This window comes from Schistocerca nitens, chromosome 1 (genome assembly GCF_023898315.1).
Source record: "Schistocerca nitens isolate TAMUIC-IGC-003100 chromosome 1, iqSchNite1.1, whole genome shotgun sequence".
NCBI lineage: Eukaryota > Metazoa > Arthropoda > Insecta > Orthoptera > Acrididae > Schistocerca > Schistocerca nitens.
Genome location: NC_064614.1, coordinates 426,036,761 through 426,063,646, shown reverse-complemented (window position 1 = coordinate 426,063,646; position 26,886 = coordinate 426,036,761). Strand labels below are relative to the sequence as shown.

General features: G+C 40.5%; 1 long non-coding RNA gene across 1 annotated transcript in view; it reads left to right on the top strand.

Annotated features, from left to right (window-relative positions):
- The window catches only part of LOC126250525 (uncharacterized), a 162,111-nt gene extending 135,919 nt beyond the window's left edge, over positions 1-26,192 (top strand). Inside the window, exons 2-3 of the long non-coding RNA XR_007545716.1 lie at positions 8,473-8,603; positions 26,123-26,192. This is a non-coding gene — a long non-coding RNA (uncharacterized LOC126250525). The remainder of the gene's footprint in view (positions 1-8,472; positions 8,604-26,122) is intronic.
- The last annotated feature ends 694 nt before the right edge of the window (positions 26,193-26,886 follow it).

Here is a 26,886-nt window from a genome sequence, read left to right as displayed (position 1 = left end):
GAACTCATGAGTACAGTCACATAACCGCATGATATTCCATAAGCACGCAATTTCAATACAAGCCGCTTCTGTGGTACAGTGTCAAAGCCTTTGAAATCCAGAAATACCGAATGAATCGGAAATCCCTTGTCAGTAGCATTCACCACTTCATGTGAGTAAAGAGCTTGCTGTGTTTCGCAAGAATGATGTTTTCTGAATCCATATGGGCTGTGTGTCAATAGACCATATTCTTTGAGGTAGTTCATAATGTTCGAACACAATATATGTTCCATAATCCTGCTGCATATCGACGTTAATGATATGGGCCTGTAATTTTGTGGATTACTCCTACTACCTTTCTTGAATATTGGTATGACCTGTGCAACTTTCCAGTCTCCGGATACGGATCTTTCGTTGAATTAACAGTTGTATATGATAGTTAAGTATGGAGCTATTACCTCAACATACTCTGAAAGGAACCTAATAGGTATACAGTCTGGACCAGAAGACTTGCTTTTATTAAGTGAGTTAAGTTGCTTCACTGCTCTGAGGATATTAATTTTGTACGTTACTCATGTTGACAGCTGTTCTTGATTCAACTTCTGGAATATTTACCTCATCTTCTTTTGTGAAGGCATTTCAGAAAGCTGTGTCTAGTAACTCTGCTTTGGCAGCACTGTCTTCGATAGTATCTCCATTGCTATCTTCCAGAGAAGGCATTTATTGTGTCTTGCCGCTAGTATACTTCACATACTACCAGAATCTCTTTGTGTTTTCTGCCTTCAGTGTGTAGATTGTACAGTAGGGATGCAATACTGCATCCCTGTCTTATACCTTTTTAACCTGAGGACTTTGTTTTTGGATCTCCATCCTTATTGTTTTTTCTTGCTTCTCGTATATATTGTATGTTACTCATCTGTTCCTATGGCTTAATCCTAGTTTTCTTCCAGAGAAGGCATTTATTGTCTTGCCGCTAGTATACTTCACATACTACCAGAATCTCTTTGGATTTTCTGCCTTCAGTGTGTAGATTGTACAGTAGGGATGCAATACTGCATCCCTGTCTTATACCTTTTTAACCTGAGGACTTTGTTTTTGGATCTCCATCCTTAATGTTTTTTCTTGCTTCTCGTATATATTGTATATTACTCATCTGTTCCTATGGCTTAATCCTAGTTTTCACAGAGTTTTTACCATCTTACACCATTCTCCATTGATAAACACTTTTTCTAGATCAACAAATCCCGTGAACGTATTTGGTTTTTTTGAAGTCTTGCTTACATTATCAGGCACAATGTCAACTTCACCTTTCCAGGAATTACTTGTGTTTTTCCTGCTCTTAAACAGGCTGTCATCTAACCAAACCTCAATTTTCCATTCTTCTGTATATTATTGTTGTCAACAACATGGATGCATGAGCTGTTAAGCTACTTCTGCAATAGTTCTCACACTTCACTATCTTCAGCAGTGAATGGACGATGTTTTTCTTATGTCTAATGGTGTAACTCCAGTCTCATAAATTCTAAATACCAACCTGAATTGTCATTTGTTGGCCACTTTCAACAATGATTTTTAAAATTCCAAAGGAATGTCACCTGTCCATTTTGCCTTATTTAATTACGAGTCTTCCAGAGCTCTGTTAATCTCCAACTCTAATACTGAATCCCCTGTCTTCCATATTGACTCCCCTTTCTTCTTCTATCATGTCATGAGATGATTCCTTTCCTTTGTAGAGGCCTTCAGTGTACTCTTTCCATCTACCTTCTCTCTGCTTTCAAATTTTGTGTGGAAACTGCAGAGGGCACATCAGCTGTTAATCTGGGCATATTTTTTCACACAAAACTGAAGAATGACAGTAGTATGGATGGAACAGGCGTGATATTGTGACAGCGAATATTAATTTTGTTACAGACTTCTTTCATAGTATGTAATATTCATCATTTGGATGTGCAGCTCTTGCAGTTGTCACGTGTGCGGTTAAAATTATTGCATCGATGATCTGCTGAAACAGTTAGGCTCAGCTACTTATGCTATTAGCGTTACTGCAAATTTTGGTGATAAACATATCAGTATATTAGCCAACTACTAGATAGATTAGATTAGATTTACTTTCATTCCAATTGATCCGTAGTGAGGAGGTCCTCCAGGATGTGGAACATGTCAGAAAAACAACAATACATGACAAATATTTACAACTAAAACAAATAAGCTAATGTACCATTCCACAGGTCCCAAGTGGAATGATCGTCATTTTTTAATGAACACTAAGAGTCATTTTACAAATACTAATGCACTGAATTTAAAATAAAAAAGTTTTTTATTTATTTATAAGGTAATACAACTACTGTAATACTTATTTACAATGAACACATTACTGCACTGAAATGGTGCAGAAGTTAGATTATACTAACACACATACACACACACACACACACACACACACAAATTTTCAATGAACACATTACTGCACTGAAATTGTGCAGAAGTTATGTTGTACTTATATACAAATCAGTTGGTTTTACTAAGAAATTCATCAATGGAGTAGAAGGAGTTGGCCACCAATAAATCCTTTAGTCTTCTCTTAAACTGAATTTCATTGGTTGTTAAGCTTTTTATGGCTGCTGGCAAGTTATTGAAAATGTGTGTTCCTGAATAATGCACACCTTTTTGTACAAGACTAAGTGACTTTAAATCCTTGTGAAGATTATTCTTATTTCTAGTATTGATTCCATGAATTGAGCTGTTGGTTTGAAAAAGTGATATATTTTTAATGACAAATTTCATTAAGGAATAAATATATTGGGACGCGGTAGTTAGTATCCTTAGTTCCCTAAACAGGCTTCTGCAGGATGTTCTTGAGCTCACACCACATATAACTCTTATTGCACGTTTTTGTGCCCATAAAACTTTAGCTTGGCTTGATGAATTACATCAAAAAATAATCCCATATGACATTATGGAATGAAAGTAAGCATAGTATGCCAGCTTTTTTATTTTTATATCCCCTATGTCTGACAAAATTCGCATTGCAAACAGAGATTTGTTAAGACGCTTCAGCAGTTCTCTGGTGTGCTCCTCCCAGTTGAATTTATTATCAAGCTGTAATCCCAAGAATTTAACACTGTCCACTTCTTCTATCTTCTTGTCATCGTATGTTAGGCATATACTCTTGGGACACGCCTTACAAGTTCTGAACTGCATGTAGTGTGTTTTTTCAAAGTTTAGTGACAAAGAATTGGCTAGGAACCACTGAATAATCTCCACAAATATTTTATTGGCAGATCTTTCTAAGACTACACTTGATTTGCTATTTATTGCAATGTTTGTATCATCGGCAAACAAAACAAACTTGGCATCTGGTAATGTTACTGATGAAAGGTCATTGATATACACAAGATAAAGTAAGGGCCCCAAAATGGAACCTTGTGGGACCCAACATGTAATTAGTTCCCAGTTGGATGATGCCTGATAGCTTGATACATGTCTCTTTCCTAATAACACCCTTTGTTTCCTGCCAGAGATATAAGATTTGAACCATTTTGCAGTATTTCCTGTTACACTATAATATTCTAGTTTACTTAAAAGGATATTGTGAGTTACACAGTCAAATGCCTTTGACAGATCACAAAATATACCAGTTGTCTGCAATTTTTTGTCTAATGAATTAAGCACATTTTCACTGCAAGTGTAGATAGCCTTCTCAATATCAGAACCTTTTAGAAATCCAAACTGTGACTTTGACAGTATGTTATTTGAGATAAGATGGTTATAAAGACGGCTATACTTTACTTTTTCGAAAATTTTTGAGAATGCTGGCAACAGTGAAATTGGACGGAAATTTGATGCTATTTCTTTATCTCCCTTCTTAAACAGTGGCTTAACTTCAGAATATTTCAGCCATTCAGGAAATATTCCACTAATAAACGACTGGTTACATAGATAGCTTAATATGCTACTTAGCTCAGAATCACATTCTTTAATTAACTTTGTTGATATTTAATCATACCCACTAGATGTTTTTGATTTTAAAGATTTTATGATGGACATTATTTCTGTTGGGGTAGTGAGGGTCAAATTCATATTAAGGAAGTTACTTGAAATGTCTGGTCTAAGGTAATCCATGGCAGCATCTACCGAACCTGACAACCCCATCTTTTCAGTAACAGTTATAAAATGTTGGTTAAAAAGTTCTGCAACACTATACACATCTGTCACCAATGTATCATTTACTCTTAATGCTATTTGTTCCTCTTCATGTCTGGTTCTACCGGTCTCCTCCTTCACTATATCCCATATTGTCTTTATTTTGTTATCTGATATGACTATCTTTTCCTTGTAATATATTTGCTTTGACATCCGTATTACAGTCTTTAATATTTTGCAGTATTTCTTATAATGTGCTATAGCATCAACATTGAAAATGTTTCGGAGTGACAGATACAGTTTTCTTTTTGTCTTACAAGATACCCCTATTCCTCGAGTAATCCATGGCTTCTTTGTAGACTTTACTCTAACCTTGGTAAGTTTTGGGGGAAAGCAGTGTTCGAATAAGGTAAGCACTTTATTAGCAAAAATGTTATATTTTTCATTCATGCCATGAACGCTGTAAACATCAGTCCAGTGAATGTCTCTGAGGAGTGTCCTAAAATAATCAATTTTTGGCTTACTGATTACCCTTTTGAGCTCAGATTTAACAGATTTTATATCCTGTTCAGTATTAACATTTAACAGAAGGAACTGCATGTCATGGTCCGAGAGGCCATTGACTATTGGTTTTGTAATATAATTTTGTTCATTGGACTTTTCTATAAAGATATTATCGATGGCTGTTTGTGAGCAAGTGGCTATCCTAGTGGGGAACTTTACTGTGGGAATTAAGTTGAATGATAGTGTTACTAACTCAAACAAGTTCTTATTAGGAGAGTCTTTAAAGAAATCTACATTGAAATCACCAGCAACCACTATTTCTTTGTTTTTGGTTGTTAAATGGGTCAGTACAGCTTCAAGGTGGTTGACAAACAGATTAAAGTTACCTGCAGGTGCTCGATATACACTTAATATTATGAAGGATTTTTTATGAAATTCTAATTCTGTTGCACATGCTTCCATATGCTGTTCTAGGCAAAATTTATGAATGTCTATGTTCTTAAATTTATGACAGTTCCTGATGAATATGGCAACTCCTCCTTTCTCCATTTCTGATCTACAAAAGTGAGATGCTAACCTAAACCCTGTAACACTTAAAAGTTCTATATCAGTGGTCACATGATGTTCAGAGAGGCAGATTATGTCAGCTGGGTTTGACGACTCTAATTCATCTATGCAGATAGTTAATTCATTAATTTTATTTCTCAGTCCTCGAATATTTTGATGCAATAAAGATAGCTGACATTTCACATTAACCGAGTTAAAATTGGGTGGAGTTAAAATATCTGCTGACAGTTGAAAATTCTTAACCAATGGCTGTTTATGCTGATGTAATAAGCTGGAATTATGTTTTTTGATTTCTTTCTCAAACTGAAGATTTGTCTCAGTTCTAACCTTTCTTAAAATTTGCTTTCTTTCTGTCCTCCCTACCCTAAAAAAGGGTCTTTTCTGAATCCTATAACCACTGGTATTTTACCACTCATGACAGTGCCTCCCCCCTTTAACTTTCCTGCTATTTCCCCAGCCAATTTACCCTTCCCCTTCCCGTTGAGGTGAAGGCTATGCCTAGTATAATCCCACCTACTGAGAGAATCAACAGGAACCACACCAATGTGTGACCCCGCACCCGACATGAGCAGCTGTTCCAGCTCCAAATTAACTCTCTTGACAGAAGAGTTCAAATGAGGTCGGTCATGGCGCCCAAGAACAGATACAAACTCAACACTAGTATGCTTCGATGCTGATGCAATCTTCGCCAGGTCACACTCTATACTGTACCCAGGATCTCTGTCAATACTGTTACCTGCCCCACCCACTATAACCACGGTGTCTTCCTTAGTGAAATCTTTGCAAAGTGATCCTAAATCCTCTGTCACCTGCTCCAGACCAGCACTAGGTTTAAAAAAATTGGTGACCTGGTATTCTGATCCTAGTTCATCCTGCAAAAGTTGACCAACACCTCTTCCATGGGAACTACCTAACAACAACACTTTCTTTCTCTTTACTGATTTCCCTACATTCTTACTTTTCAATTTGCTGCTGAAAGTTTGTTGTGCCCTGTCTACACCTGCAACTGCTTGAGGCTCACCAGCTTCTAACTGAAGCAACAGGTCAAATCTATTTTCCACATTCACCATAAAGCTGTCAGACAAAGTTCTAGGCCTGTTCCTCCTGTTGCCTGTTGCCACTTCCCACCTCTCTTTACCCTTCTCCCTCCTTAACCTGTCAAGATCTCCCCTGGCCTTGTCTAACTCAGCCTGAAGGGCGGCAATTTTCCCCTCTTGTTCTAGTATCTTCCTATCTCCTCTTCCTGTTTTCATTCACTGCTTTCATATGGAATCATATTTTGGGGCAATTCATCTTTAAGAGAGAAAGTATTCATTGCACAAAAGTGTGTAATCAGAATAATAGCTCAAGCCCACCCAAGATCACATTGCAGACATTTATTTTTATATTCACAGTACCTTCACAATACATATACCCACTTTGAAATTTGTTATTAATAACCCACCCAACTCAAAAATAACAGCAAAGTGCATAGGTACAACACTAGAAGAATTGGTGATCTTCATTATTCTGGATTAAATCTATGACACAGAAAGGGGTGAACTATACTGCCACAAAAATCTTTGGTCATTTGCCATAGCATTCTGACAGATAACCAATCAACATTCAAAAGCAAAATAAAAGAATTTCTGAATGACAACTCCTTCTACTCAACAGATGAATTTTTGTACATGAAGTAGTAGCTTTAAAAAGTTTTTAAAATATCAATTATTTTGTGTAAAGAAAATTTACATTAAAGTGACATATTCGATAGCATTATGAAATGTCATATTCATGATCTATCGAACAAGTATAAATGAATGAGTGAATATAAGGTGTGCCTGTTATGGAAAACACCAGACAGTGTTTTGCATAATAGATGGACCTTATATTAAATAGCAGTACATAATGTGCTAATTGATGCGTGGATCTAGATATCTTTCAGAAATTTCATATCTGTTATTCAAGAGTAGTTTTGGGTTCCAAATTGTGTGTCTTAATTAAGTGTCAATGATATTGTGTTTTTTATTAACTGTAGAGTTCAGTGTACTTCACTGTGAAAACAAGGTGTACTTATTGTTGGATTCGTTTTCTTATGGTTGGCACTCCTTCCTTCTGCATCTACCAGTTTCATTGTCACATTTAGGAAACTGAAGCTAACTTCAAGTCAGTTGCAAGTGGGCTGGTAAACTAGCTATTCTTGGTATTTCTCAGGGAAAACATTTTTATAAAAACTTGAGCTTCTGCCAACTTCCCCCACTGCCGCTGTCAGGAGCAACTGAATATCGTTGATGCTACTAGAGGTTCATCTGATACCCAATAATCAGCATAGAATTGGCCAATGAATACCAACACGACGACACAGAGGTGGTGAGGAGGATATACACCTGTGCTACCAATGATGATATAGATATGAGCAGTTTGGTGTTTTCCTCTGGAACCTCTCAGTATCAAATGCCCACATACTAATTTATGATATAATCACTGTTCTTCCAAAACTGCTTGTACAGATACCGAGGTCATCAAAAGGTGGAACTCTAACTCTGCATTTACACTAACGAAGTCAGGATATTTCTTGCAAGAATGTCACCATGAACAACTTTCTTTCCACAATCTAACATTGATACCCAAAATCTTGTTGTGCTACTAAATTTTTTTCTTTAATGGCTGGCGGTTTGTCCTGTAAATAGTTGTTTCATTCTTGTCTTTGGCGTGTGACATTCGTCCAGACATAAGTTCAACAAAAAACATGGGATCTACAGAAAGAACATAACTCTCTGGCACTATTAAAATACCATTTTCAGCAAGTTTTTATATGGAACAGTTGTCAGTACTAACTCTACCTCATGGTGACATTGTGCTGCTTAACATCGTGTCTCAGAGAACATCAAAAGATGAGTGGCACATAAACTCAGTTGATGTAACTGAGATATAGGTGGCAATATCACATTCCTTTCATGTTTTGTTTTCGATATTAATTTCAACAAGCTGTTACACCATTTACAATAGTTTCGTCAAATAATATAAATTTATGTGAACAATTCATAGTGTTTGTCACAACATGGTGCTATTACTGTAGAAGTTAAGAAGCAGTTAATTGAAAAAATGTGAGTGAAACTGTATTTTAGTTATTATGTAGCAAAAATTTATTTTCAGAGTTTTTTGCTCCTTCGAGCCATCATATACTTTCAAAACAATATAGTCATTGTAATAATGAATGATGAAACTTTAAATGTTTTTATAGCAGAGTAAATAATGTTATCGATTGTTATAATTTTAACAGTTTCTTTCATTACATAGGTTATCAGTGTCACATACTGAAGGTCCTAGAAAAGCCCTTCATCTGGTACTACAGGACATTGACTGTCTTGCGGAGGACTTGTGACAGAAAGAAGTGACACTGTTCTGTGACTAGATGGATATTTCAATTGGTAAGTGACGTAAACATTTTAATTTAAATTTCAGTGATTCACCTGTGATGAAGGCATTTTGGAGAAAGATATTAATAAAGGTTATCATGCATTAGAGTAAGAGCACATGGACAGTTTGCATCACAAATTCAATTACGCAATTTTTGATGACATTACACATTACTTCAAAGTAGTTCCGTTCAGCAGCAATACACTGGCAGATTCATTGATCCCAGTCTTGGTAACAACACTGAAATGATTCAACGGGTAGGGCCTTTAACATGTCGATCACATTCTTTTGAATGTTCTCTAGAGTCCCAAAATTATGTCCTTTTAAAACATTATTCAGTTTCAGGAAAAGAAAGAAGTCACAACGAGTCAGAGCATGTGAATAGGGGGGCTGTGGAACAACAGGGATGTCTTCTGAGATCAAAAATTCTGTGATGGAAGTGGCTGTGTGACATGGGGCATTGTCATGATGCAGCATCTACTTGTCTCCAGTGTCCATGCTCACTTAATTCAACCTGTTCTTGAGCCTTTCAGGACATCTTCATAAAACACTTAATTGACAGTTTGGCCAGGAGAGATAAACTTGTGGGTTTTTTGGAATCCTTATAATCATAAATAACAACCCGTTGATCCACTTGTTAAAACAATGAGCACATTTATTGTCACACTTCAGATATACGTCATTACACATCGAAAGTATCACATAGACAGATCATAATGGCCGCCTTGGCACCAAAGAGTTTTTGTGCACCAGAGATGTTATGGCACATCAGTGTTGCCACAAACTCTTTACACATGATACATCTACTATTGAAAAAGCAAATCAGCATTGTTTTGGTATTCGATTTGGTCATTTGAGAATATTTCAATCAAGGATATGTGTGCCACTCCTCACTTTGCTACTTTGGCTCAGGATCTTAACCAAATATCCAGGATTCATCACCTGTGATCAAATGACTGAATCGTTTGCGGTCATTGCCAATCCTCTGGAGAAGATCAGTGCCCATGTTTCGTCGATTCCCCTTCTGCTCAGTTTTGATGTTATTCAGCACAGTTTTGTAACAAACTTTCGCATGTGCAAAACTTTGTCAAAATTTTATTTACGGTGAAAATTTTTAAGTTTAACAGGTCAGTCATTGCTTATAGTTAAACACTGATCACAAGAACATGCACGCATTCAATGTTTTTATTGGTTTTTGGGTTTGAAGGTCTCCGTGAGCAAGGTTGATCTTCAACATATTTCGACGTCACCACCCGTTAATTGGGGTTTAATTGTTTTACTTGCAATTAATATAAAGGGCAGTTTCGGGTTGTGAATTATTTTTATATTAAAATGAAAAGCAATGGCGACAACGTTAAAAGAAACTGGGACCTCTTTCATTAAATGAATGACTTAATTCAGAAGTTTTACCAAAGTTAAAGCAATTTCTTCTGAAAATAGAAGGCAGATTTTCGACTTAGCAGCAAGATCACGGCACAAAATGGAAATTCAGCTTCACCACAGTGGGAGGTGGGGTACCAGAGGTGTGACAGCATAAAAATACAATTTTCACAATATTTATTGCTAAGCACAATATACATAACTCATGTAATCATTAGAAGCGTACAGAGCATACTAAACTCTCTTTGCCCTCTTGGTGGCGATGTTCCTTTTCTCCAATCAGAGAAGTTACACCACCACACAGCCCCTACCCATAATGTGGAGCAAGCGAGGAGAGGCTGTGGTGGGGCATTGCCTGTCAGAAGTGATGTAGATGTGTATCTGATGGTGGATACGATGGTAGATATATCATTGTCAGCAAGGTGTGCTGGGGGTGGAGGCTATGCCACAAGCGCAATGTTTGTGGTGCGATTAATGGGTCGCCGGCAGCATTTGCAGATAAGGACATAGTCTTGGTGGCAACTTTAATTGTTCCTGACTTGCAGTGGTATTTGAAGAGGGAGGAATGTTGGTGCTGAGTTGCATTCAAGAGGTGTTCTGGGGGCTGTAATGGTGTAAGTCAGGGTGCTGAAAAATGTGCGTTGAGTCCTGCCATGCATTTTATGTTGAGAAAGGGGTGGAGTGGATGAAACTGTGTGACTGTGCTTGCTCCCAACTGCCTGTTCCATGTAGGCAGAGTTAATCATGAGGTTGGTATCATAATATGACGGATATGTCATCAGGCAGAAAATCATGGAGACTCACGTGCACTTGGAAATTAACTAACGAGTGCGTAGGAGGTGATGGGGTGGGGAGTGTCTGGTGTGACAGGTCCGCTAATGTACACACTAGTATCAACCAGTTCACCAACACTGTTGATTATTTTCCAGCAATTTCGATACCAGAAGTGATTGTATCACGTTTCAGTACTTGGTACTGGCATGTAAATGGTGGTTGTAGGGCGAGTTTCGCTGCATCTGTATATTGCATCAGATGAGAATAAGTGACCAGATCTTTGTGAATAAAAAATCCTTGTATTATGTGATGGGAGAGGGTGATAAAAGGAGTTAACCCAAGTTCTATGCACGTCAGCATGGACGCCAACGCTACCCGCACTGCAGCATGACTCTTCTCATCACTCACCTCCCTATGACACTCTTGTGCCTTCCATGTCCCACACACCATGCCACGCCCACCTTGTGATGGTGCCTTACGATCAGTCCTCTGATGGCCATCATACCGTCCATCACTGTCCGAAGCTATTGATGTTCATTGCAGATTCTCTCATGATGTGGTTTGCCCTCAGCGGGTGTTTGACGTCAGCCAGTGGCATCATATTGGGCCACGAGTAGTTTTCCACTTTCCTTAACCACCTCAGAGACAATGAGGACCTTATTAGCAACATGCTTTTGGATGTTTCATCTTCTCACATATACAGCACTGCCAAGACAGTACTGCTAAAACGAATAACACGCATTCCTGAGCTGCAGCTATATCTCGTCAGTGTGAATATTCTGGGTAACAGCATGCCAGTTTCGCTCTGGATCCACCTGCAAGCTCTAATTGACCCAACGCTCCTGTCTGATTGCGCCCCATGGGCACTTTGGCTCGTAAAACTGCCAGAGAACATCCAGGTATCGATGCCAACACATGAGGAGGCACGTCTGACGTGTAGAGCTTCGAATCGGCGACAGGATGCAGGCACTACCACAACACTGCATTCTAATCAACAATTACGACGGATTGCAAGCACCTGATCCATGGTGTGGTCAGCAATAGACCACATGCAAGCTCTATAAAGTTCTCTGTGACACTGCACCACTCAACACAGTAGTCAACCGGAAGTTCGAAATTGAAGCATATTTGAACAAGCTATGCTTAAAGGCAACCGAGTACTCATCATTACATCATGACAAAGAGGTCACATGCCTCACCAACAAACAATGACGGAGATGAATCGAGGATGCCACCGAATAAATACAAGCAGCTCAATATCACCTCAATGACCTTTGTCATCTCAACACTGATCACTGGCGTGACGCCGCTACTACGGACACTTCTCACATCAGTGAAGCATCACAATTCCCACTTGAGTGGGCTCCCGAGATAATGATGTGTGACGCTAACAGTGACAGCGAGTCACTTCATGCCCCACCTTCTGGACTCACGCCACTCTTCCCCATTAGACCACATACAATGTGTGCCGAGCGGGACAGTACAGTCCATCACATTACAACCACACCAGGACCCCCCGTCCATCGCCACTCCCATTGTCTAGCTCCTCCTCATACTGAAAGTGGCTTACGCTGCAGTGGTCGAACTTTTGTGAGCTGGCATAGTCAGGTCATCAGATAGTGCTTGGGCCTTCCCAGTTAAATTAGTTCCTGAAAAGGATGATACTTAACGCCTATGCAATGCCCGTACAGTCATTGACAGCTATCCCATTGAGAACTTGCACGATTTTTCCCACATCTCGGGTGAAGCAAAAATTTTCAGTGTTGTCAACTGCAAAACAGCATACATGCAAATGCCGATGGCAGCTGAGGACGTACCAAAAACTGGGTTAATCAGCGTACTATTCAGTTTGCCTTTTTATTACGCCTAACTAAATGACTTCATAATCTTTTTGCAAAACGAGCAAGACCACGACTACCACTGTGTATCGTCCTTGATAAGCTGGCCTCTCACAACGTCACGATAAATGATGACAAGTGCCAACTTTGGCAACCCCATGTGACCTTTGATGGGCAACATGTTGACACGTCTGGGGTGCTTCCCACTCCTGAGAAAACTGAACAGATACACTTGCTCTCACCTCCCAACAACTATGAAGAGCTGTGTAGGTTTTTGGGAGTCATAAATTTCTATAGGAACTACTTGCCACAAGCTGCAGAGATTTTACTACCTCTCACACAAGTATTGCACAGCAAGAATACAGCTGGTAAATGAATCCTTGATTGGACTCTGCAAATTTATTTATTTATTTATTTAATCGTGTCCAAGCCATAGACAACCCACATATTACATGTACACACAAATAGGACTCTGCAAATGGAGAGGGCCTTTGACAAAACAAAAGAACACCTGTTACACGCCAAAGCTCTCGCCCACCCATCACCCGCACATCTAAGTATCGCATCTGAAGCTAGCAATTACGTGATTTGGGCTGTGTGAAGAGCTGGGTGCTGAGTGGGCGAGAGTTGCTGCATGTAGCAGGTGTTCTTTTATTTTGTCGAAGGCCCTCTGCATTTACAGAGTCCAATCGAGGATTCATTTACCAGATGTATTCTTGTTGTGCAGTACTGTCATTTTCCTAAGTGGTACCATTATTTGCTATATGTCTGAACTGCCAGTGATTAATAGATCCCTACCTTTTTGTGTTTGCCTCCTCTTCACACAGGCACAGCAAGTTTCCCAACAGGTATCCTACTCGCTCACATTCAATTTCAATGAAAGACACCACCGCCAACTCGTTTATTAGTTGATTTGGGGGATCAGTATAACAATCTGGGTTCTTCCGGTCCCTGTCTCCCCATACAGGGTCTCCAGCTCTACCAATAACATGCCACTCACAGTCAAGTCAACTGGTACTGACTCAACCCATACTTCCTGCAGAGGAAACAGAATCCGTACGAGAGGATACTTCTTGAGGTACCTTTGGTATCTCTGGTACATGACTCCAGGGAGCTCTTCCAACACGTCAATTCACAGCACCTGCCAATCATTTGACAGCAGTCAGGGCGATTTCCAGTTGCTTACGAACGTCATCCAATTCACTCCATATTCGAGAACACCATTCGCAGTGGGGCTGCATTGCGGCTGGTGCGATGTTGCACAAGTCAGTAAACAAATAACTTAAAGTTTCCTAAAACTTTTTGAGGTTCTTGTGGTATCCTGGCCCAATGATTATGAATTCCGACCAGAGCGCATGGACCTAAACGGTAGCTGCTAAGTGGCACTCCTAAAATTTCCGAGCACTGCTGTTGCCATATTAGTAGTACGCACAGGCTACCTTCCCACCCACCCCTCCCCCGTCAGAGTATCGGTTCGTGGTCATGCTGCAAAGCTAGCAGCACAGAGGCACAGACCTCAGTCATGTTCCAACTGTGCTCTCGTATTATTCGTTGTACTCATCGTTGTTTGGTTGCTAATACTGCTACGTCTAGGCTCTCGATTTAGTTCGCTCCCTGGACTTATCATTCAGTGCCGTGCTGTCTGCATTGGCCATCCATCATTGTTATTGTCTTCACACGGTTTTCAGCGACTCACTGTTATATAGTAGCCTACCTAAAAATAAACTCGAAAATAGCGTTAATTTTGATAAATGTAAATAGCATACGTTTATCTTGACAGGGAAAGTTAAATGTAATATAATATGTTAATTATAATATGTGCTACATACACACAACAATCATAATTTCCGAAATATACACTGGAATTCAGGGTGAAGTATTCTTTGGCAGTGACTGTAAGTCACAAACGCTGATTTACTTCGAAATAAATTATCCACAATACTTGTACTGTAACCCAAACGAAAATTTCAAAAATATACTTTTGTAAGCGTCCAAAAATTCTTAAAAATAAACCTATTTCTCAGATATTTATTCAGTGAAATTAGGGGACGATTGTTTCTGAATGGGGTCAGCCCAACTGCTGTCAAAAACTTCTAAAGTACTGTAAGATTACGCCTACTCACATTTGCCATTTACAGTAGGCTACAAGTTTATCACAACACTCGCAAATGTTCGAAATTTCACAATGTATCCCGTTATACAGGACTATGACATAATCAATGAAGGTAATGGAGATGCGACACAAGCAGTAGAATATTACGCTGAATAATTCTGAATCAGCACATGAATCTGGCACACACAGCCTCGCACAAAGGAAAGTCGACTTCTTCTTCTTCAGTGTGTAGCGACTGCAGCTATTGATCTGAGAGACAATGAAGACATAACTTAATAATTGTCTTTGATCTTTTGTTCATCTCTCTTCGTTTATTTTTCTTTGTGTGCTTTGCCTGTGTAACCTGGTTGTTGTATGAGGTGTCTTTATATGGAAAATAAACGTGTTTTCTGGATCACTGTGGATTTCAGTTAGGATTAACTCTTACATTCCTAGCTACCATAAAATCCTATAGTGGTGAACCCACTAACAGTGAACACCATCTATGCTCCTACAATGGTTACCTGGGTTCACCTCCACTCTACAATCAAGAATATCCACAGCAGTCTCCAGCATCTACACAGCATCTGGAGACACGTTCTTTTGTTCCACTGCCCACCAAGAATTTACCAGCAACACCACAAGGTAGGAACCTCAGCAATGCAAAGTTGCCTCTGTTCTGAATGAAGAGATCAGATTTGTGGTTTCAGCAGTTCGAGAGCCTTTGTGAGCAGCATGGCGTCCACGAATCTAAAGAACGTTTTCACTGTGTTGCAGCCCATTTCAATGAAACGTAGCGCAGGTAGAGTCTGTGCTTCACCCTCAGTGTTGTTTCGAATTAAAAATTTGTCTAAATTTCTGTTCTGACCTTGGAGTGTATCCGGATGCACCACGCAAGAATGTTTCCAAGGGATTTCCGCCACATATGCTCCTGGCAGCACAGCAGAGATACGTTTGTGAACATACCAACTGGTACTATGGAAGAAAATACACTACTGGCCATTAAAATTGCTACACCAAGAAGAAATGCAGATGATAAACGGGTATTCATTGGACAAATATACTAGAACTGACATGTGATTACATTTTCACGCAATTAGGGTGCATAGATCCTGAGAAATCAGTACCCACAACAACCACCTCTAGCTGTAATAACGGCCTTGATACGCCTGGGCATTGAGTCATACAGAGCTTGGATGGCGTGTACAGGTACAGCTGCCCATGCAGCTTCAACACAATACCATAGTTCATCAAGAGTAGTGACTGGCGTATTGTGATGAGCCAGTTGCACAGCCACCATTGACCAGACATTTTCAATTGGTGAGAGATCTGGAGGTTGTGCTGGCCAGGGCAGCAGTCTAACATTTTCTGTATTCAGAAAGGCCCGTACAGGGCATGCAACATGCGGTCGTGCATTATCCTGCTGAAACTGGAAGCAGTTAATTCCATAAATTATCTGGGAGCACACATTAGGAGTGATTTAAAATGGAATGATCATATAAAGACGGAGACAGAGACAGGCTTGACAGTGAAGGGGGAGGCGTGTTTATAGCGATAAGAAGTGCAATAGTATCGAAGGAAATTGACTGAAATCCGAATTGTGAAATAATTTGGGTGAAGGTCACGGTTAAAGCAGGCTCAGACATGGTAATTGGATGTCTCTATAGGCCTCCTGGCTCAGCAGCTGTTGTGGCTGAGCACCTGAAGGATAATTTGGAAAATATTTCGCGTAGATTTCCCTATCATGTTATAGTTCTGGGTGGAGACTTTAATTTTCCGGATATAGACGGGCAGCAGCCTTTTTAGTGGCTGCAAGGGCAACAGTCTGGATGATTGACTGATCTGGCCTTGTAACACTAACCAAAACGGCCTTGCTGTGCTGGTACTGCGACCGGCTGGAAGCAAGGGGAAACTACGGCCGTAATTTTTCCCGAGGGCATGCAGCTTTACTGTATGATTAAATGATGATGGCGTCCTCTTGGGTAAAATATTCCGGAGGTAAAATAGTCCCCCATTCGGAGCTCCGGGCGGGGACTACTCAGGAGGACGTCGTTATCAGGAAAGAAAACTGGCGTTCTACGGATCGGAGCGTGGAATGTCAGATCCCTTAATCGGGCAGGTAGGTTAGAAAATTTAAAAAGGGAAATGGAAGAGCAATTTGTTAACATCGAGTATAGATTTAAGTGTCAGGAAGTCATTTCTGAAAGTATTTGTATGGAGTGTAGCCATGTAGGGAAGTGAAACATGGACGATAAATAGTTTGGACAAGAAGAGAATAGAAGCTTATGAAATGTGGTGCTACAGAAGAATGCTGAGGATTAGATGGATAGATCACATAACTAATGAAGTACTGAATAGGATTGGGGAGAAGAGAAGTTTGTGGCACAACTTGACTAGAAGAAGGGATCGGTTGGTAGGACATGTTCTGAGGCATCAAGGGATCACCAATTTAGTATTGGAGGGCAGCGTGGAGGGTAAAAATCGTAGAGGGAGACGAAGAGATGAATACACTAAGCAGATTCAGAAGGATGTAGGTTGCGGTAGGTACTGGGAGATGAAGAAGCTTGCACAGGATAGAGTAGCATGGAGAGCTGCATCAAACCAGTCTCAGGACTGAAGACCACAACAACAACAACAGACTGGGAGACTCAAACGTTCATAACGGGCGGCAGGGACAAAGAATCGAGTGAAATTTTTTAAGTGTTTTATCTGAAATGTACCTTGAGCAGTTAAACAGAGAACCGACTCGTGGCGATAACATATTAGACCTTCTGGTGACAAACAGACCCGAACTATTTGAAGCAGTTAACGCAGAACAGGGAATCAGCGATCATAAAGCGGTTACTGCATCGATGATTTCAGCCGTAAATAGAAATATTAAGAAAGGTAGGAAGATTTTTGTGTTTAGCAAAAGGACAAAAATCAGATTTCAGAGTACCTGACGGCTCAACACAAAAGCTTTTTCTCAAGTACAGATAGTGTTGAATATCAGTGGACAAAGTTCAAAACCATCGTACAATATGCGTTAGATGAGTATGTGCCAAGCAAGATCGTAAGACATGGAAAAGAGCCACCGTGGTACAACAACCGAGTTAGAAAACTGCTGCGGAAGCAAAGGGAACTTCACAGCAAACATAAACATAGCCAAAGCCTTGCAGACAAACAAAAATTACGCGAAGCGAAATATAGTGTAAGGAGGGTTATGGGACATGCGTTCAATGAATTCGATAGTAATGTTCTATGTACTGACTTGGTAGAAAATCCTAAGAAATTTCGGTTTTATGTCAAAGCGGTAGGTGGATCAAAACAAAATGTCCAGACACTCTGTGACCAAAATGGTACTGAAACAGAGGATGACAAACTAAAGGCCGAAATACTGAATGTCTTTTTCCAAAGCTGTTTCACAGAGGAAGACTGCACTGTAGTTCCTTCTCTAGATTGTCGCACAGATGACAAAATGGTAGATATCGAAATATACGACAGAGGTATAGAGAAACAATTAAAATCGCTCAAAAGAGGAAAGACCGCTGGACCTGATGGGATACCAGTTCGATTTTACACAGAGTACGTGAAGGAACTTGCCCCCCTCCTTGCAGCGGTGTACCGTAGGTCTCTAGAAGAGCATAGTGTTCCAAAGGATTGGAAAAGGGCACTGGTCATCCCCGTTTTCAAGAAGGGACGTCGAACAGATGTGCAGAACTATAGACCTATATCCCTAACGCCGATCAGTTGTAGAATTTTGGAACACGTATTATGTTCGAGTATAATGACTTTCCTGGAGACTAGAAATCTACTCTGTAGGAATCAGAATGGGTTTCGAAAAAGACGATCGTGTGAAACCCAGCTCGCGCTATTCGTCCACGAGACTTTCTTGACTTCCGCAAGGCGTTCGATACAGTTCCCCACAGTCGTTTAATGAACAAAGTAAGAGCATATGAACTATCAGACCAATTGTGTGATTGGGTTGAAGAGTTCCTAGATAACAGAACGCAGCATGTCATTCTCAATGGAGAGAAGTCTTCCGAAGTAAGAGTGATTTCAGGTGTGCCCCAGGGGAGTGTCGTAGGACCGTTGCTATTCACAATATACATAAATGACCTTGTGGATGACATCGGAAGTTCACTGAGGCTTGTTGCGGATGATGCTGTGGTATATCGAAAGGTTGTAACAATGGAAAATTGTACTGAAATGCAGGAGGATCTGCAGCGAATTGACGCATGGTGCAGGGAATGGTAATTGAATCTCAATGTAGACAAGTGTAATGTGCTGCGAATACATAGAAAGAAAGATCCCTTATCATTTAGCTACACTATAGCAGGTCAGCAACTGGAAGCAGTTAATTCCATAAATTATCTGGGAGTACGCATTAGGAGTGATTTAAAATGAAATGATCATATAAAGTTGATCGTCGGTAAAGCAGATGCCAGACTGAGATTCATTGGAAGAATCCTAAGGAAATGCAATCCAAAAACAAAGGAAGTGGGTTGCAGTACGCTTGTTCGCCCACTGCTTGAATACTGCTCAGCAGTGTGGGATCCGTACCAGATAGGGTTGATAGACGAGATAGAGAGGATCCAACGGAGAGCAGCGCGCTTCGTTACAGGATCATTTAGTAATCGCGAAAGCGTTATGGAGATGATAAACTCCAGTGGAAGACTCTCCAGGAGAGACGCTCAGTAGCTCGGTACGGGCTTTTGGTGAAGTTTAGAGAATATACCTTCACCGAGGAGTCAAGCAGTATATTGCTCCGTCCTACGTATATCTCGCGAAGAGACCATGAGGATAAAATCAGAGAGATTAGAGCCCACACAGAGGCATACCGACAATCCTTCTTTCCACGAACAATACGAGACTGGAATAGAAGGGAGAACCGATAGAGGTACTCAAGGTACCCTCCGCCACACACCGTCAGGTGGCTTGCGGCGTATGGATGTAGATAGATGTGGATGAAATGTAGGGTTTCGCAGGGATCGAATGAAGGGTAGAGTCACAGGTCGTAACACATCTGAAATGTAACGTCCACCGTTCAAAGAGCCATGAATGTGAACAAGAGGTGACCAAGTCGTGTAACCAATGGCAGCCCATACCATCACACTGGGTGATACGCCAGTATGGCGTTGACGAATACACGCTTCCAATGTGCGTTCAACGTGATGTCGCCAAACACGGATGCGACCATCATGATGCTGTAAACAGAACCTGGATTCATCCGAAAAAATGACATTTTACCATTCGTGCACCCAGTTTCGTCATTGAGTACACCATCTCAGGTGCTCCTGTCTGTGATGCAGCGTCCAGGGTAACCACAGCCACGGTCTCCGAGCTGATAGTCCATGCTGCTGCAAACATCATTGAACTGTTCGTGCGTATGGTTGTTGTCTTGCAAACATCCCCATCTGTTGACTCAGGGATCGAGACGTGGCTGCACGATCCGTTACAGCCATGCAGATAAGATGCCTGTCATCTCGACTGCTAGTGATATGAGGCCATTGGGATCCAGTACGGCGTTCCGTATTATCCTCCTGGACCCACCGATTCCATATTCTGCTAACAGTCATTGGATATCGACCAACGTGAGCAGCAATGTCGCGATACAATAAACCGCAATCACGATAGGCTACAATCCGACCTTTATCAAAGTCGGAAACGTGATGATACGCATTTCTCCTCCTAACACGAGGCATCACAACAACGTTTCACCAGGCAACGCCCGTCAACTGTTGTTTGTGTATGAGAAATCGGATGGAAACTTTCCTCATGTCAGCACGTTGTAGGTGTCGCCACCGGCGCCAACCTTGTGTGAATGCTCTGAAAAGCTAATCATTTGCATATCACAGCATCTGCTTCCTGTCGGTTAAATTTCGCGTCTGTAGCAAGTCATCTGTGTATTTCAGATTTTGGTACTGTGGCAGAGGCAGCAGACACTTCATCAAGCAGAGTGTTTTTTAACAATTCGCATTACGCTAATGTTCAGCAGACCACAAAGGAAGCCGACACGGGTAATATGCCTCATTTCAGAGATGCTCGTCACCCTGCAAGAACTTAAATGTCAAGTTCACACCAGTTCCTGGATCCAAGGTTACTTCAAATGTTGGAGTACCAACAATTAGAACCAATAAACGCCGTAAATGACACTTTGTGGCAGGTTTTGAGAAGAATTAAGATTATCTAACATGGAGAAGGCAGCGAGTCATTTTTCACCGAATACTGGTTTCATGCACTTGAAAGGAACAGTTTAGAGACCTCTGTTTATGACTGACAAACTCTCTGGAACCACATTTCCAGCAGACACAAGATCAGACTGCAGTGTGTTCCAAAGACATTGCTTTGAAGGAGAGAGCTCTCCTAGCACACAGTGCCAAGAGCTCCCGCATTCACACGTATGGCAAGAAACGTTGGTTTGAACAAGTTATTTCAGTGGAATTTCGTCACAACGGATGTCACCAAGCATCTTATAGGAGCTGATTTCTTACTGTAGTTTCGGTTGGCTACAGACCTCTTCAAGGAAAGGCTTCTGCCTCTATTGGAAGTCGACTCACTGCAAATTAATTCACTTTTCAAGCAAGTCATTCAGGATTTTCTGGACATCACATCGCAGGAAACATCCTGTCAGCATTGCAAGCATGACACAATGCAGTATATTTGGACATCACTGGACCCACCGCTCACTGAAAAACTGAGAAGCCTAACACACGAAAAAATTTTTGGCGGCAAAGGCAGACATTGAGAACCAAATGCTCGGAACAATAGTACCCTCTGATAGCCAGTGGGCTTCGCCAATTCACATGGTGTTAAAGAAGAATAATAAATGGCTCCAATGCTGCGACTACAAAGTACTTGATGCTCGTACTGTGCCAGATAAACATCGAATTCCTCATGTGGCAGACTTTAAAAACGCTACTGCCCTAGCACTAATTTTTAGTGACATTGCATATTAACAAATACTAGCGCCTACGGAGGTAAAAGGAACAACAGCAATTACTACTCCATTTGGTCTGTTTGAAAACACCTAAATGCTATTCATTTAAAAAACGCAGCACAGACATAGTCAAGGTTTATTCACGAAGTTCTCCATGATTTAGATTTCCTCTTTTGCTATGCGGACGATATTCTGGTGTTCTCAGAGTCCCAGGACTAACACAAAACTCACCTCTGACTGCTGTTTCTACACCTTGGGCACTTTGGCATTATTGTAAACCTAGAGATGCGTATCTTAGGCAAAGACAGAGTGAATTTTTTGGGGTACAATGTGTCTGCTTCGGACGTTACACCGACTTTGGAACAAATGGGGAACAAACGCCCCATCACGTTGTCACAAACGTTCAAAGAACTGAGAAGATTCTTGGGAATGATCAATTACTACTGTAAAGATATGCCGAAGATGGCTGAACTACAGTCTCTGTTGATGGACCTATTGAAAGGGAAGTATATTTTGGGCCAAAGCAAAGTAAAATGGACACCATAACTACTTGAAACTTTCAGGAACATAAAGAAATATGTGAGGTTCTGCTCGTCCATCCAAGGCATGACATGAAGATGACGTCAATGGTGGATGCTAGCCAGTTAGCTGTTGGTGCGGCACTACAATGGCTAGTCAATAGGAAGTGGCAGCCTTTAGTTTTTTTCAAGTGACAGGGACATTTGTGCTATTTATGCTGCCATTCAACATTACAGAGGCTCTGTTGATGGGAAACATTTTATGGTATTAACAGACCATGCCCTCCTGATGGCATTCCTTTCCAAGGTAACATCCTTGACTCACCCTGGCAATGTGGGCAAGCAGAGTATATGTCACAATTCACTATTGACAGCATATTAGTGACAGCAGCAATGTGGTTGCCGATCACCTTTCACACTCCTGAGCGAGTTGAAAACCATTTGCTGGCAACAATTTGAAGTGGAGCAGGAAAGAGGCAGTGATTTCATACGGCAGCAGGAAGATGTTACACACAGCCTCAACATATCATTAATCTTTGTGCAAGAGCACAGAACTTGTTTGTGGTATGACACATCACATAGCTTACAGCAGCCATTCATACAATAGAAATATCTCTGATGCTTTTCACAACTTGGCACATCCTGGCATGTGGGCTGCCATCAGACTTATTAAGAGAGTTATGTGGCCGGGAATGAAAAGGGATTGCCACTATTGGCCATGAGATAGCATAAGGTGTCAACAATGCAAAATAGGTCAAAATGTGTAGGCACCTTTGGGAACTTTTGATACACCGACAGATCACTTCATGTATATTCGTGTTGACCAGGTCAGGTGACTGACATGTTCCAGGTCAAGTAATTACATACTGATGGAGGTTGACAGCTTTAAATGTTGGCTGGAAGCCTGCTCAATAGCAGTCTTAGTGACAGGCTGGATTCCAAGATTGGTGTGCGGCAATGGCAACACTGGTTCCCATCAGATCACCAAAGTTAAGCACTGTTGGGCTGGGCTAGCACTTGGATGGGAGACCATCTGGTCTGCTGGGTGCTGTTGGCAAGTGGGGTGCACTCAGCCCTTGCCAGGCAAACTGAAGAGCTACTTGATTGAGAAGTAAACTGACATACGACCGGGAGAGCGATGTGCTGACCACATGTACCTCCATATCTGCACCCAGTGACATCTCTGGGCTGAGGATGACATAGTGGCTGGTCGGTACTGTTGGGCCTTCATGGCCTGTTCAGGCGGAGAGTAGTTTAGTTTAAGTTATAACAGTGGACAGCAAAGACAGTTAAAAATTTGTGCTTGTTCCTGAACTTTTACATCTGTGTGGCTGTGCACATTTAAGAACCATCACTACCATCCTGCAGAAACAGCCTTATCATACAGTGGGGAGAAATGGACAGATGCACAACCATCTGTTCTCTTTGGTCTACAAACTGTGATTAAGAATGACCTAGATTGTTCAGTGGCCCAACTGGTTTATGGTGAACAACTAAGACTGGAGAATTCTTCATTAATGTGACATTGTGTAGGACCTCTTTTTTGCCTGGCACTGTGCAGCAACTCGATGTGGCATGGACTCAACAGGTCTTTGGAAGTCCCCTGCAGAAATACTCAACCATGCTGCCTCCATAGCCATTCATAATTATGAAAGTGTCACCGGTGCAGGACTTCGAGCGCAAACTGACTTCTCAATATGTCCCATAAATGTTCAATGGGATTCATGTTGAGTGATCTGGGTAGCCAAATCATTCACTGGAATTGTCCAGAATGTTATTCAAACCAATCGCGAACAACTGGGCCCGGTGACATGGAACATCATTGTTTGGGAACATGAAGTCCATGAATGGCAGTAAATGGTCTCCAAGTACCTAAACGTAACCATTTCCAGTCAATGATTGGTTCAGTTGGACAAGAGGACCCAGTCCATTACATGTAAATACAGCCCACATGATTATGGAGCCACCACCACCTTGCACAGTGCCTTGTTAACAACGTGGGTCCATGGCTTCGTGGAATCTGTGCCACACTCTTACACTACCATCAGCTCTCTTAGCTAATGAAATCGGAACTCTTCTAACTAGGCCACGGTTTTCCAGTGATCTAGGTTCCAACTTATATGATCACAAGGCCAGGAGAGGAGCTACGGGCAATGCCATGCCATTAGCAAAGGCGCTCGCTTCGCTCATCTGCTGCCATAGCCCACTCACACTGAATTTCATCACACTGTCGTAATGGATATGTTTGTTGTATGTCTCTCACTGATTTCTGTGGTTATTTCATGCATTGTTGCTTGCCTGTTAGCAATGACAACTCTATGCAAACAATGCTGCTCTCGGTCATTGAGTGAAGTCTATCGGCCACTACTTTGTCCACGGTGAGAGGTAATGCCTAAAATTTGGTATTCTCAGCACACTCTTGGCTAATCTCAATGAAACCTTTGAAAAAATATTATTGAGGCCTCAGTTTCTGCACAACATCACCGCTCAGATTCAAAAGCTCCATCCGGCTGTTTCAAAAGAACATTCTATCTCATGACCATTCATTTCGTATGACTTACAGTCCTGCAAACAAGTTTTTGTCCAACACGACACCATTCAAAAACTGCGCCAACTACCATACAATGATATATATAGTACACAGTACTGTAATGCCATGATAGAACATTTGATTTTGGCATCAAAGGCTTTTTCATTACAATATGCACTGACAGACTTAAGTCAGCTTTTACCCCATTTGAGACACACATGAGTTCACGGGTAGTAGCTAACACCAAGATGCTATCTATATGTGATTCCAAAAAGACACTGGATGCTCTATGTCTTCCACTGCTACAACCTGTGCCTCCGAGTAAACCTCCAGTTATAACTTGTTTGGGCACCACTGTGCTTCAACCCCAAATATCATTGACACTTCTGGAAGACTGATGTAAGCAGTAAATTATCTTATATATTTTATATGGAAAGTAAACTCTGATTATTTGTGTTGTCTCTTAACTTCAAACAAATGTTGAAATTTAGATTTTCTTTGCAGTTTATGATTACATGATGTAATTTGCTATTTATGTTGTGTTGAATAAATATTATTTTCACATGACATACCTCTTGCTCTCGCCAAATCAGTCTGATAATGTATAAATTCACTCATTGCACATCGTTTCAGGTTTTCCTTCCTAATGGCATCTACGAAACACAATGAATGAATTCACTAGAATTTTAATGAATCTGATTAATTTAGATGATAGTCTTCTGAGAATAAACTCCAGGTTTTGTATAAGCTGCCCTCCACTACGTCGCTCTTTCCATAGGTGTTATTCTGGTAAGGAATGTTGGAAGGTCTCTGGAGAAACTGAAAAGAAGAGCAAGACTTCTGACTGAGTGGAGCCGTGACATTTGCGTGGGTACCTTAGTTGGAGGCAAGGGTTTGTCACCAACTTTCAGTACAATATATATACTTCATGAGAGTGAAAGTTTCTTTCTGGAAGTAACATGCATATCAATACACCATCATCTGCAAGAACAGCATCGGTCTGCCTGTTAATGGAAGCTAATGATTAGAAACAATGCTGGCTGCTGATGACAGGTATACTTTGGGCTTCTGATGAAAATATAACAGCATAAAAACCCAAACAATTACCTACGTATACCAAAATGATTTTATTAATATCTACATATAATGAAATCCCACAAGGATGTGAGTCGAATGCCCTAACCACCACGATACCCTGGTGGACCCCTGAGTCTGAACTGAAGAAACAATAATGGAAATGATATTAAGCGGAAATCTTATACACAGAAAAATGAATGTTAACTCAAGAAATTTGTGTCACTATTCACAGTTCTCAATGTACTTAAGTAATAGAGTAATAGCTGTTCTAGTAAGTGGCACAGAGATATCTGTGTAGATATTAATACTGATTTTCTGTTGTCATCAACTCCCTGAAATCACATTTTAACGTCAAAGGCACACAAGGAAGTTTAACAAAAATTTCATTTCCTCAAATTTCAGCAAACACTGAGAACCTTCCAATTTAACAAAAGGGCTCATCTGTGCAGAAACTAAACTGTGCACTGGAAAGGTATGTGAAAAGTTCATGTTTTTAATTCTGAATGTTGGATTTTCTGCTTTGATATGGTGCTCATGTAAAATAGTTACAAACAGTATGATGAATATGTGAATGTCCATTTCATAGTATCTGCTGTCTCAAGTTACATTCTATTACATTACATGAATGATATTTCATGAGTCTCCCGAGTCTCAAGAGGTAGAAAGAACTCAAAGCTGCGTGCTTAATGTAACTTATGTACAATTACATGACTTAAATTTATGAAACATTATAGCAGTACGAATAATAATTATATTACAATTTAATGCATTAATTGTAAGAGTACTAGTGAAATAATCTTAATATGTTCTTAAACCCCACTTTATTATGCAAAAGACAATTAATAAGCTCTGATAACTATCAAACCAGAATGTGCACACATAGCTCATATCTTTCTACACTAACATTAAAACCTAAAAGTCTTTATACAGATTGTTTCCATATCCATATTATAACCCTGCTTTGCACTATTTTTTCAAAAAATAAAATTATTAATTACTACAAAGGATGGTTATGAATATTGTAGAACAATGGTCAAAAAGTACTATGTGTTTCAAATGCCAAAAAGGAACATGTTTGACAATCTATTTATTGTGCCTATCTGTTACTTAGCATCCGTGCTGTATGGTGAGTATCAATCTACCCTTTTCATAATAGTGCCAAATTT